Here is a 13987-nt window from a genome sequence, read left to right as displayed (position 1 = left end):
AAAGAGAGAGACAGATTTATTTTAAGTACTTGGCTCTGCAATTACGGAGGCTGGTAAGTTCCAAAAGTGACATGGTAAGTCAGCAAGCTGGAGGCCCAGGAGAGCTTACGGTTTAGTTCTGGTCTGAGTCTGAAGGCTGAGAACCAGGAAGCAATGGTGTAGTTCTAGTCTGAAAGCCAGTGGGCCCAAGATTCTGGAGCAGATAATGGTTCCGTATGAGTCCAAAGACCGGAAAAAAGTTGATGTCCCAGTTTGAAGGCAGTCAAGCAGAAGGATTCTCTCTTACCTGGGGAGAAGGTCACTCTTTTTGCTCTATTCAGGCCTTCAACTAATTGGATGAGGCTCACCCACATTAGGGAGGGCAAACTGCCTTAGTCATTTAATCTCATCCCCAAACACCTTCACAGAAACACCCAGAATAATGCTTGGCTGAATATCTGGGCAACTGGTGGCCCAGTCAAATTGACACATAAAATTAACCATCACATTCTCTTTCTGCCTTAGTGTATGTTATGGGTTGATCGTGTTCCCTTAAAAAGATATAATGAAGTCCTAACCCTTGGTACTTCAGAAGGTGACCTTGTTTGGGAATGGTGTCATTGCAGATGTAAGAGGTTAAGATGAGGTCATACTGGAGTAGGGTGGGCCCTGACCCAATGTGCCTGGTGTCCTTATAAAAAGAGGGAAATATGGACACAGATACAGAGAGAACGCTGTGTGACGATAGAGGCAGAGACTAGAATTGTGCAGCTGTGAGCCAAGGAACTCCTGGGATTTTGCAACACCAGAAGCTAAAGGCATGGAACAGATTCTTCAACAAAGCTTTCGAAAAGAACCAACCTTGCTGACACCTTATTTTCTGACTTCTGGCCTCTGGAACTGTGATACAATAAATTTCTGTTGTCTTAAACCACCCAGTTTGAGATACTTAGTTACAACAACCCTAGGGAACTAACACAGTGTGTGAAGGTGTGATGCCTGGGGCTGCTGGACCATCTTGCTACTATGAGGGGGCCTGAGGATGACACACTGAGAATGACAGTGCAGAGTCGGAAAAACCTGGGTCTTTTGATAAATTTGTTGAGGTTCTGAAATAACCAGCTCAGAAAGACCTCCGCCTCTATACTTCTTGTAATATGAGATAGTACATACCCTTATTTTTTCAACCATTTGGGATTGAGTTTTCTGATATTTGCTGACAAGTGCATCTGACTGATGGGTGGATGGATCCCATAGCTTCCCAATTCAGACAGATTCTTCCTTCTGTGTTCCTTGTCTTAGTGAATGGCATTACCATCCATCCAGATGCCCAAGTTTCACAAAGGAGAAACTTGGTAGTCATCTTTTTTTTTTTTTTTAATTTTATTTATTTTGGCTGCTTTGGGTCTTCATTGCTGCTCGTAGTCTTTCTCTCGTTGTAGCGAGCGGGGGCTACTCTTCATTGCGGTACGTGGGCTTCTCATTGTGGTGGCTTCTCTTGTTGCAGAGCATGGGATCTACGGGCACGGGCTTCAGTAGTTGCAGCACACGGGCTCAGTAGTTGTGGCACATGGGCTCTAGGGTGCGTGGGCTCAGTAGTTGTGGCTCACGGGCTCTAGAGCGTAGGCTCAGTAGTTGTGGCACAAGGGGTTAGTTGCTCCACTGCATGTGGGATCTTCCTGGACCAGGGATCGAACCCGTGTCCCCTGCATTGGCAGGCAGATTCTTAACCACTGCGTCACCCGGGAAGTTCCAGTAGTCATCTTTGATGCCTTCCTTTTTTTCATCTCCCCAGCTGAATCATTCATTCATCAGGCCCTGACAATATTACCTCTTTATCAGCTTTCAGTCTGCCCAAGCATCAATACCTTGGTACTGTCCTCCCTTATATGTGTTACCACAACAGCTTAACTGGACTCTCTGTGTCAATTCCTGATCAACTTAAATCATCCGCCTCACCAGAGCCAGAGTGATATTCTATAATGTATAACTGTCCCAATCTCTGCTTGGCAGAAAGTTGTTCACTTGTGCTTTAAGCTTGAAATGGATGGAAATGACCAGACCCACATTGTCTGCACTCCATAGTTCCAGAGTCTCTCAACTGCATGTGAAACTGCAGTTTATTTGTAATTAACTGCCTTTAAGACAATGTTCAAGCCTAAACTCCTTAGCACGGTGTTCATTGCCATTCATGATCTAGTTTCTGGTTGCTATTTTAGCTTCATCTTTTATCACTCATCCTGTGGTCAGACTTGAAGCTGTTGAAGTTATCACTCTCTCTCTTGCCTCAGGGTCTTTGCACATGCAGCTCCCTCAAGATGAAATGTGTTAACCAAAATTCCAAGAATAGAGGGAAAAATAGAGTTTCTTTGGGGTTTGTTAGGACTGCAGCCCAGGAAGCACAAATCCAAGGAAGCATTTGAATTGTGTTCTGCTGGACTACAAAATGGGGGAAGCTTATAAAGGTACCCCCCCGCGTCCGCCAAGATTACATAAATTGTTTGTCAAGAATTAGGGTTGGAGCTGGCAAGAAGTAAGGGTACTTGTTAAGTCAGGATTAGTTGGGGTTCTAAATGATTATAGTTTTGAAGGGGGGTGCTTTGAAACTACAAGGTTGCAGCTAGCTGCTGCTAGCAGATACTGTTTTTGAAAACGGCTGATGGTATCCTTGAGTTTGATAACAGTTCAGAAAATTCAAGTTCTCAGTGATGCAGGAATGTGTCTGAATCCACATCCACAATGGCCACGCTGCTCTATTTTGGATGCCTGAACCATGGTTACTCCATTTTGATTTTTAAGTGATCTTAAGTATGTCATCAAATTCTACCCACTTCTCTTGGCCAATTCATTCTTCAAGCCTCAACTCAGATACTCCCTCCTCCTCCAGGAGACCTTTTCTGACATGCTGCTATTTTTCGGTTGGGTATTTTCAGGTTCTAGAAACAACGCTGGTGCTAAGGGGAACATGGCCTGGGAGGCTCCTTGCTGTAGTGGCCAAAGCACTGGAGAGAGTGTGAAGAGAACTAAGTTCCCACCTTGGAGTCTGCCACTAAGGAAGCTGTGGGACCTCAGGGAAGTCCCTTCTCCTCTTGGGGGTGTCAGTCACTCTGCCTATTGAATAAGGGAGCAGGACTATATCAATGGCTTCGAAACTATGTCCTTCAGAGCCCAGGGACTCCAGAGACAGGGCCCAGGTAAGGAGCAAAAGGAGGGCAAGACAACCCCTGGATCCCATCTTCTTATTCCATTCAGGTCTCACTAATATCTGCATCATATATTGGGATTTCATCAGAGTTGGGGGAAAAAAGAGGAATTATGAGCTTAAAAGTGTTAGAAAACCATTGATCTTTCTAATTAAAGTCTTGTTCAGCGCAAAGATTCTGCTGTAACACAGGCAGATGAAGAGAGGGAGATGGGTGCAGAAACAAAGGTGATGATGGCAATGTCTGTGAGAGGAAGTGAGGCGAGCCTGGCAACCCAGCCAATCGCTTTGGTCCTGTCAAACCTGGTCCGGGTGGTCCAGAAGCAAGAGGCTTTGTGATGAGACTGGACATTAGGGGTTTGGAGTCAAAAGCTTGGGTCTTTGGGATTTCAAACCAGTGGCTCACACCCCTAATGCTCAGTAGAGTCACCTGGGAGCTTTTAAGAAACACTGATGGCAGAAGCAGCTCCCCAGACAACTGAACCAGTCTCTAGCGGCAGAGCGGAGGCATCTAGGTGATTCTGAAGCATCTGAGGCCTGGGAGAGGAAGTACTGTGATTGTCTTGCCCACCCTCATAGTCCTGGTGCCCAGCAAATATGATATGCAGGCAACAGCAAATGTTTGTTGAATAAGTGAGTAAATGAGTTTAATATTAGCAACGGAGAGCTTATATCTCCTTATCTGGGTTATTGGAACTTGCCGAGGTTTAGTTTTCTCAGATGTAAGATGAGAAAAGGCATTTCTACCTGGAAGTGATGCTTTGAGAATTACAAATATGCCAAGTACCTAGCACAGCACATGGTATATTGAAGTTGATTAATAAAATGGCAATACCATCATTAGTGGCAATTGGTATTGCTCAGATTTGGAGCAAAAAATAACTGAGTTCCAGTTTGGCTGCATTGTATCGGTCAGGATAGGCTAAATTATGCTGTGGTGACAAACAACCCCTAAATCTCAGGGATATAACACAGCAAAGGTTTATTTTTACCCATATGACTTGTCCATCACAGTGTGGCTGGGGGCTGTCAGAGTCTCAGTCATAGGGAACATTGCCAGTCACCATGAGGGTAAAGAGGAATCTTCTGGGCAAACACCCAGCCCAGGAGTGACCCACTTCCCTTCCACTCACGACTGATTGGCCTACCTAGTCACAAGGTTCTATCAACCACAGGGGTCCAGAAAGTTCAATCATCCCAGGTGCCCAGAAGGCAGAGAATGGAAAGTTACATTGACGAGTGACAAGAATGATTAGAAGGGTTGTTCCCAATGGTCCTGCATGACTCTGGACACACCCAACTCTGAACAATGACAGTGGGTGTCAATGACAGCTTGAAGAACAAGGAACCCTGGGCATCTGCTGTGTTTTGATACCCAACATTGAGTCCTCCTTCTTTTGGAATCAGCACTCAGACATAATTTTCAAACAACCTAAGGAGATCTAATTTACGTACCACAAATCTCACCAGTTTTAAACATACAATTCAAAGATTTTTAGTAAATTTATAGAGTTGTGGAACCCTCACCACAATCCAGCATTTCCATCACCTCATGCCTAGTTGAAGTCAATCCCCACTCACACACCAGCCTCAAGCAAATATTAATCTGTTTTCTGTCTTACATAATGGCCTTTTCTGAACATTTGAAATTGTACAATATATAGTCTATTGTGTCTGGCTTCTTTCATTTCACATGATGTTTTTGAAGTTCATCCATGTTGTAGCATTATAGGGGGTTCAAAGGATTTCGGGGCTGATCAAGGAAAAAAATATGACCAGGAGAGGCAGTAACACACAACAAACTTCATTGAGTGGTGCTTAGGATTACATGAAAGGGGAAGTCCCTTTCAGGATGAGACCATCCAGATGCTTATGGGTCTGGGGCCACCATCTGGAAGGGGAGGGGATCAAGGGAACTAAGAGAGAGCTGGATCATAAAGGGGGCTTGTGTGTCTAGGTAATGTCACTCAGCAGTGCATGGTAGTCTCTGGGTAGAGAGATGGACAGCAGCAGCTTGGGGTCTTTCTGGCCCAGGGCATATCTTTTCAATTGCTAGCAGATATAGGGTGAGGTTTAGTGGAACATGCAAAGCAGGGAAGTTTAACTGGCTAAAAATCTGCTTGTTTAGACTATATTTAGAATAATTGGATGTATAACAATTTGAGTTTCATCAGGATTTTTTGCTAATGGGTCTCAGTCTGCAGAAATAAACAACCTAGGGGCCAATACACAGAGGCCATATTTGGCTCATTTATACAACAAGCATGTATCAGTATTTCTTTTCTTTTTTTGCTGAATTATATTCCATTGTATAGATATACCACATTTTGTTTATCTATTCATCAGTTGATGAACATGTGATCATTTCCAATGTTTGTCTATTATAAATAATACTGCTATGACCTTTCAAGAACAGGTCTCTTTGTTGAGATATGTTTTCATTTCTCTTGGGTAGATTCCTGGGAGTGGCATAGCTAGGTCCTATGCTAACTTTATGCTACCTTTTAAAGAAACTGCCAAGCTGTTTTCCAAAGCAGCTGGATACATTTTACATTCCCACTAGCGATGTATGAGGGGTCTAATTTCCCCACATCCTTGCTAACTTTTGTTATTGTCTGTCTTTTGATTATAGCCATTCTAGTTGGTACAAAGTGGTGCCTCATTGTGGTTTCAATTCACGTTCCCCAATGACCAACGATGTTGAGCATTTTTTCATGTGTTTATCAATGATTGATATATCTTCCTTGGTGATATGTCTATTCAAATCTTGTGCCCGTTCTTAAATTGAATTGTTGTCTTCTTTATTTTGTTATTTATTCTGGATACAAGTCTTTTACCAGATATACAATTTGCAAATATTTTCTCTCAGTCCATGACTTATTTCTTCATTTTCTTAATAGTCTCTTTTGAAGGACAAAGATGTTAATTTTGATGAAATCCAATTTATCAATTTTTTTTTTCTTTTATGGATCATGCTTTTGGTGTTGAATCTAAGAACTCTTTGTCTAATCTAAGGTCACAAGGATTTGTTCCTATTTTTTCTTTCTAGAAGTTATATAGTTTTAGCTCTTAAACTAAAGCTTAGTTATGATCCATTTTGAATTAATTTTTTATCTATGGTGTGAAGTAAGGATATTCATTTGTCATGTGGATATTCAATTCTCCCAGCACTGTTTGTTGAAAAGCTATTCTTTGCCCATTGAATTGTCTTGGCATCTTTGCTGAAAATCAATTGACCATAAATATTATGTCTTTATTTCTAGACTCAATTCTGTTTAATTTAAATATATGAATCTGCTTATGCCATTGTCACATTGTCCTGACTACTATAGCTTTATAGTAAGTTTTGAAGTGAAAGTTCTCCCACGTTTTTCTTCTTTTTCAAAATTGACTTTGCTATTCTGAGACTTTTGCCTTTTCGTATATATTTTAAGATCAGCTTGTTAACTTCTGAAAAAAAAACCGTCTAGAATTTTAATAGAGATTATGTTGAATCTATAGATTATTATGGGGATAACTGACTTATTAACAATTTTGTCTTCCAATCCATGAACCTGGATTGTCTCTGAATATATTCAGATCTTCGTTAATTTCTCTCAGTAATTTTCAGTGCACAAGTCTTACACTTTATTGATTAATCTATTATTAAATATTTTATCCTTTTTGATGCTATCGTGAATGAAATTGCTTTCTTAATTTCATTTTGTGGATTGTTAGTTACTGTTATGTAGAAATACAATTGATTTTTGTATAATGATCTTCTACCCTGTACCTTGATGTACTCATATATTATTTCTAGTAGTTTAAAAAGAAAACTGTATGGATTCCTTAGAATTTTCTCCATATGGGATTATGTAATCTGCAAATAGAGACAATTTTACTTCAACCTTTTAATCCGGATAGTTTTAATTAAAATGTTTTTGCATTAATTCACAAGCTAAAACCTCTAGCAAAATGGTAAATAGAAAGTGATGAGAGAGGACATCCTTGCTTTGTTCCTGATCTTAAGGGGAAGGCATTAAGTCTTTCACCTTTAAGTATGATATTTAGCTGTAAATTGAGGAAGTTCCCTTCTATTCCTAGTTTGTCGAAAATTTTTAGTTGAATGAGTGTTGGATTTGGTTAAATGCTTTTTCTGCACCTATTGAGATAATCATGTGGCTTTATTCTCTTAATATGGTGCTTTACATTAATTAATGTTCAGATGTTAAACCAATCTTGCATTACTGAGATAAATCCTACATGGTCATGGTATATAATTCTTTTTTATATGTTTCTAGATTCATTTAGCTAATATTTTGTTGAGGATTTTTGCATCTATATTCCTGAGGATATTAGTCTGTAGTTTTATTTTCTTGTTATATCTCTGTCTGACTTTGGCATCAGGGTGATACTGGTTTCATAGAATGATTTGGGAAGTGTTTCCACTCCCTGTATTTTCTGGAAGGGTTTCTGAAGGATTGGTATTATTTATTATTTAAATACTTGATAGAATTCACTAATGAAGCCATCTGGGTCTGGAGTTTTTTGCGTGTTCAGGAGAAGATTTTTATTTACTGGTTCAATTTTTTTTGTTGTTATAGGTCTTCATATTTTAAAAATTTCTTGAGTCCATTTTGATTGTATTTTTCTAGAAATTTGTCAGTTTCATTTAAATTGTCTAGTTAGTTGCCGTAACATTGTTCGTACTAATCCTTTATAATTCCTTTACAGTAGAATCCTCTCTTTCGTTTCTGATTTTTGTCATTTCTGTCTTCTCTCTCTCTCTCTTTTTGTTTTTTTTTGGTCAATGTAGCAAAAAGTTTGTCAATTTTAAAAAATATTTTCAAAGAACCAGATTTTGGTTCTATTACTTTTTCAGTGTTATTTTGTTTTCTATTTTGTCCACTATAATTTTTATTATTTCCTTTCTCTGTTTGCTTTGGGTTTAGTCTGTTCCTTTTTTTTTAGTTTCTTAAGGTGGAAACTTAGGTTATTGATTTGAGATCTTTCTTCTTTTATAATATAAGCGTTAAAACTATATATTTTCCTATTAGCACTGTTTTAGCTGCATCCCATAAATTTTTGATATGTTGTGTTTTCATTTTCATTCATTTAAAAATATTTTAAAATTTCCCTTGTAATTTTTTTTCTTTGACACATTGGTTATTTTGAAGTGTGTTATTTAATTTCCAACTATTTATGGATTTCCTGATTTTATTTCTGTTGCTGGATTTTAATTTAATTCCTTGTTATTGAACTGCCCCCTACCTCCCCCAGCACCTTCAATGTGTCTTCTCACTGCCTTTCGGCTTTCACTGTTTCTAATAAGGAGTCAGCTGTTAACTTTATTGTTGTCTCTCTGTATGTGATGAGTCATTTTTCTCTTGTTTCTTTCAAGCTTGCCTTTAGCTTTCAACAGATGAATTAGAGTTTTCATCTTTTCTGGATATATGCCCAGGAGTGGGATTACTGGAACATATGGCAACTCTATTTTTAGTTTTTTAAGGAGCCTCCATACTGTTTTCCATAATGGCTGTACCAACTTACATTCCCACCAACAGTGTAGGAGGGTTGCCTTTTCTCCACACCTTCTCCAGCATTTATTGTTTGTGGACTTTTTGATGATGGCCATTCTGACCAGTATGAGGTGATGCCTCATTGTAGTTTTGATTTGTATTTCTCTAATAATTAACGATAATGAGCATCTTTTCATGTGCCTGTTGGCCATCTGTATGTCTTCTTTGGAGATATGTCTATTTAGATCTTCTGCCCATTTTTTGATTGGGTTGTTTGTTTTTTTGATATTAAGCTGTATGAGCTGTTTGCATATTTTGAAAATTAAGCCATCGTTGGTTGCATCACTTGCAAATATTTTCTCCCAGTCTGTGTGTCATCTTTTCATTTTGTTTATGATTTCCTTTGCTGTGCAAAAGCTTATAGGTTTGATTAGGTCCCATTTGTTTATTTTTGCTTTTATTTCTTTTGCCTTGGGAAACTGATCTAAGAGGATATTGCTATGATTTATATCAGAGAATGTTTTGCTTTTGTTCTCTTCTTGGAGTTATATGATGTCATGTCTTATATTTATGTCTTTAAGCCATTTTGATTTTATTTTTGTGTATGGTGTGAGGGACTGTTCTAACTTCATTGATTTATATGCGGCTGTCCAACTTTCCCGACACCACTTGCTGAAGAGACTGTCTTTTCTCTATTGTATATTCTTGCCTCCCTTGTTGAAGATTAATTGACTGTAGGTGTATGTATATGATGTAGTTAGATGTAGGTCTATTTGTATTTATACCAGTTGGAGTTCATAGAACTTCTTGAATCTGTAGATTCATGTTTCTTATCAAATTTGGGGATTTTTTTTGGCCATTATTTCTTCTAATATTTTTATGGCATTTCTTTCACTTCTCTCCTTCTGAAATTCCCATTATATGCATGTTGGCATGCTCAATGGAGTCTTACCACTGTTTGAGGCTCTGTTCAATTTTCTTCTTCTTCTTTTGTTCTTCAGATTTTATAATTTTTGTTGATTTATATTCAAGCTCCATTTCACTTAATTTACTTTTCAACTGTAAATTTTCCATTTGGTTCTTTTCAAAACATAATTTCTATCTGTTTTTTGATATTCTCTGTTTGATGAGTCATTGTCACCATACTTTCCCTTAATTTTTAAATGTAATTTCTTTTAGTTTTGAACATATTTTTACTAGCTGCTTTGAAGTTTTTTTTCTGCTAAGTCCACTGTCTTATAGGACCTCTCAGAGACAGTTTCTCTTGACTGCTTTTTCGCTGAGCTTTTTCCACTTTCCTGTTTCTTCAAATGTCTTATAATCTTTTATTGGAAACTAGACATTTTAGATAATATATTGTAGCAACTCTGGATTATCATTCCCTCTCTGGGAGTTGTTGTTATCATTGTTTTTTTGTTTGTTTATTGACTTGCTTGGACTTATTTGGTAGAGTCTCTCTTTACTTCAGTGTGTGACAGCTGATGTCTTTACTAAGTTTTCTTTTTTGTTCTTGTTTGTCTTTCTAAGCTTGCCTTCCGACAATTCACCCTTAGTTCAGTATAGGTTACTAATTGATCAGAGGTTGTGCTCAAGCACATTGAGCCAGTAAGCCTTCCACCCTTTGCTGATATATCTCTATATGGATTTGGAAACACATTTAAAGTTCAGGCAGTTTATAAATTTGCTTTGCTTTTACTTAATTCTGACCTTGTTTGTGTCTTCTCTGCATGTACACAAAACTTCACATTTTTTCAGGGATATGTATTTAGCTATGTAGGTAGCTAGTCTTCTCCAGCCTCTCCTGAATATGCACTTAGCCTGGAGCATGATTACAGCCTTTGAGACCTCTAGGGATAATCTGGGCTTATTGAGGCCCACTATGCCTGTCTAGTTCCCTTGATGTCCTCGTCAAATTTCTGGCTATGCTTCTAGTCTCCTACCAATGTCCCAACCAATACCCCAACGAATATCACAACCTCAGACTAACAGTGACATTGACCTTCCCCCAATTTTTGCTAATAAAATCAGCACTGTTTCTCATGATGTCTGAAGGCATGGGATTTCTTCCATGCTCCCTCCAAATCATGTCAACCTGCTCTGGAAAAAATGCAGTTGGTTTTCAGAGCTTGCCCTGCCCTGGTAGACCTATTATACTGATGGAACTGAAGGGATGATAGGAACAGTCGAAAGCTAAAACATCATAGAGTCCAGTTGTCCTTAGCCAAGTTTCAGTAGGTTTACTTGAATAAACACTTCTCAATTTTTTGGTATGCCTTTGGTCAGTTTCCAGTGTCTCAAAGTTGTTTTTGACAATTCTGTCCAGTTTTACAGTTGTTTGGTGGGGGGAGAGGGAAGAATTTGTTAAGTTTCTCTCCCTGTCATTCTGGTAATCCCACCTTTTCAATATAATTTTATGTCGTTATGTCTCTATTGTGTGCTGCTTTGCTGAGACTGTTAACCAGAGGACCTGCCCTTTTCTAGCCAGGAGATACACCTAAGACAAAAGCTGAGTGATCACATTCTCTGGACTCAAATTTTAAATCTTGATGGGAATGATACAAAAATAGAAAATAAAAAGTTGTGCTTCATTAGCACACACTCTGACAAGATTCTCAATTATCTCCTGCTACCTACATTTCTGGGGCTCCCCTGGTTCCCATCATGTACAAAGCCTGGTTGCCTGGCCTTTCATCAGTTGTGGAAGGACCCCTATGTTCGTCAAAAAAAATACCTTTCCTGCTCAAGTGAGCCAGACCCTGTTTCTGTTGCTTGCAAACAAAGAACCTGACTGATACAGCTTTTCAAAGGATGTGCAGAAGGGAATCTTTTAAAGACTCCAGATAAGAGGCCAATTATTCACTTGACAGTTTTCGGGATTGCTACAACACACGTGTGCCTGTGGAAGCTCCTGAAGCAGTGGTGTGCTGTGTGTCTGATGAGACTCCACTGGAGGGGCCAAGTCTGCACCTGTCACCAGTCACAAAGAGGATCCAATATTTATCCATTTCATCTGGAGAACCATCTGGGCTGGGAATAGCAGTAATAATAACAAATCATTGTCACCAGATTTCCTCATAGATAGCACTTCATTTTTGTTGCTCTTGTTAAAAATCATGTGTTCAAGTCTGCTGGTGAATAAGCAGCCAGCAATTGTTACAAAGGCTGTCCTGAGTTGTCACGAGACTGAATTGGGACAGGGCCTAGGAACATGGCACAGAGAGACTTGGCTGCTGGTAGTCTTTTCTGGAGGGGCAGGAGGTTGGGAGGAAAACCCCAGAGGCTATGGTAGAAGGAAGTCCTACTGAAATCCACGCAAGGGAACGTTGGGTAGCAATGGCTTACTTATCAACATCATGTATGACAATCTAGGGTTTTGCTTCATGAGGGCCAGCAGCAGGATGTGAATGCTTAAGTAAGTAATCTGTGATATTAAGTAGCATTAATAGAGGTATATCATCTTAAACAAGGGAGATGACAATCCTTCTTTATTCCATGCTTCTCAGAGCACTCAAAGTTGTGTCTTATTTTGGCATCATATATTTTGCATGCTATAGACTAACAAGAACACATTCAGAGGAGAACAATCAAGATGGCAAACTGACCATGTGATGAACAATGGGAGGAACAGAGGGCATTTCGTTTATGGAGGAGGAATTAAGAGGGTGGAATAGAGAAGGGGAGGTATGATAGCTATTTTTAGAGAACTGCAAGGCTGACAGGTGGAGGAAGGATAACATTTGTTCTCTCTGTTGCCAGTGGCAGATTTAGGATCAATGGGCAGAAGTTACACACAGACACATTTTAATTCCATATCCCTCTAAGTGAAATACCTAAATATATTTTCCCACAGGTCACCTGGAAATGTGTTTGCACCTTATAATTCCAGCCAACGAATGTATCTTTGTAAAGACTAGAGCTGTTAATTTGTAAGTACCTACACTGATAAATGACAGGTAGGTGATGGCTATATGACATGTATATATATACATCTAAGGTTTACTTACTCTTTAAAAAAATTAAGGTTAGCAATTGTACTACAGGTTGTAACCTGTAATAGCAAATATATGCTTCCTATTTTAAATTAAGTAACTGTACACACCCATTTATAAAAGAACTATGTGTATTTTAGGCATTTGTTTGCTGAAAGATGTTTAAGAGTTTTAAAGGAATTTGCAGAACCACGTGTAAGAGCTCAGAGAAATGGAAGAAGATACACTAATAAAACCTTAAAGAAGAGATCAAGTAGCTGACAAGTGACAGACTAACAGTGAGGAAAGAGTGGGAATTAGAAGAAGAGCAAACAGTTCTACAACTGTCAGAAGGAGCAGAGGAGAATAATCCATCAGCTGTAATCAAGGTGGATGGGCGCAGCATAGAACATGTTAAAACTGTCTGCACGGCACCAACCTTAGACTGTGGTACCCTACCGTATAAACCATTTAAATGATCATCCATGCGCCACAGGAGTAAGACTCAGAACCACAGCTGGCTCATCCAACACTTCTGGGTGAATTAGAAAAAGGACCCCTACTGGGCACATGCAGCCCTGTAGGTGAATGAATCACTTGCAGTGAAACTTGGCCGGGCTTTACCTTTCTTATGCCCCTTCTTCTGAGCATCTATGTGCAGGGAATAGCTGTCTCCAGACCTGGATGGTCTTGACATGATCTATTCTTATGTTCTGAAACCCACTTATATCTCTGGACTCTTTTAGGATGGGGTCAGAAGAATGAGGTTATTCATTGCGTTTGGAATTGAATGAGATACGTCATACAACATACAACGGGTAAGGAAGAATTTTTAGAGCTATCCAAATCTGAAATGTGAAGTTTTAAGAGAAAGTGGGTTCCCCATAATTAGAGGGGTTCAAGCAAAGGTTTGGTTACAGGAAGTAAGAAAACAGTTTGTTACTACAACCAAGATCTAAAGTTTGAATGTAACTAGGAGCAGAGTGGTAAGGCTGTGTCGGTGGTTTCGAAATGTTAAGGTATATCAGAACCTCCTGGAGGTTACAAGCATATATTGCCTCAAAGTTTCTGATTCAGTAGATGTTCTAATAGGCTCTCAGGTGAGGTTGATGATGATGCTTCAGGGACCACACTTTGAGACTGGCCTAGACAGTCATTCAGAAATTTTAATGTGGGTTTGAATCACTTGGAGATCTTGTGAAAATGTAGTTTCTGATTCATCAGGTTTGGGGAGGGGAGGCTTGGGATTCTGGATTTTCTGGACAAGCTTCCAGGTGCTGGTCCAGGAGCCAGGCTTTGAGTATCAAGTGCCTAGCACTAGTTCCATGGCAGCTGCTGAG

Source organism: Balaenoptera musculus, chromosome 5 (assembly GCF_009873245.2).
Source record: "Balaenoptera musculus isolate JJ_BM4_2016_0621 chromosome 5, mBalMus1.pri.v3, whole genome shotgun sequence".
Taxonomy (NCBI): Eukaryota; Metazoa; Chordata; class Mammalia; order Artiodactyla; family Balaenopteridae; genus Balaenoptera; species Balaenoptera musculus.
This window is presented reverse-complemented; position numbering follows the sequence as displayed.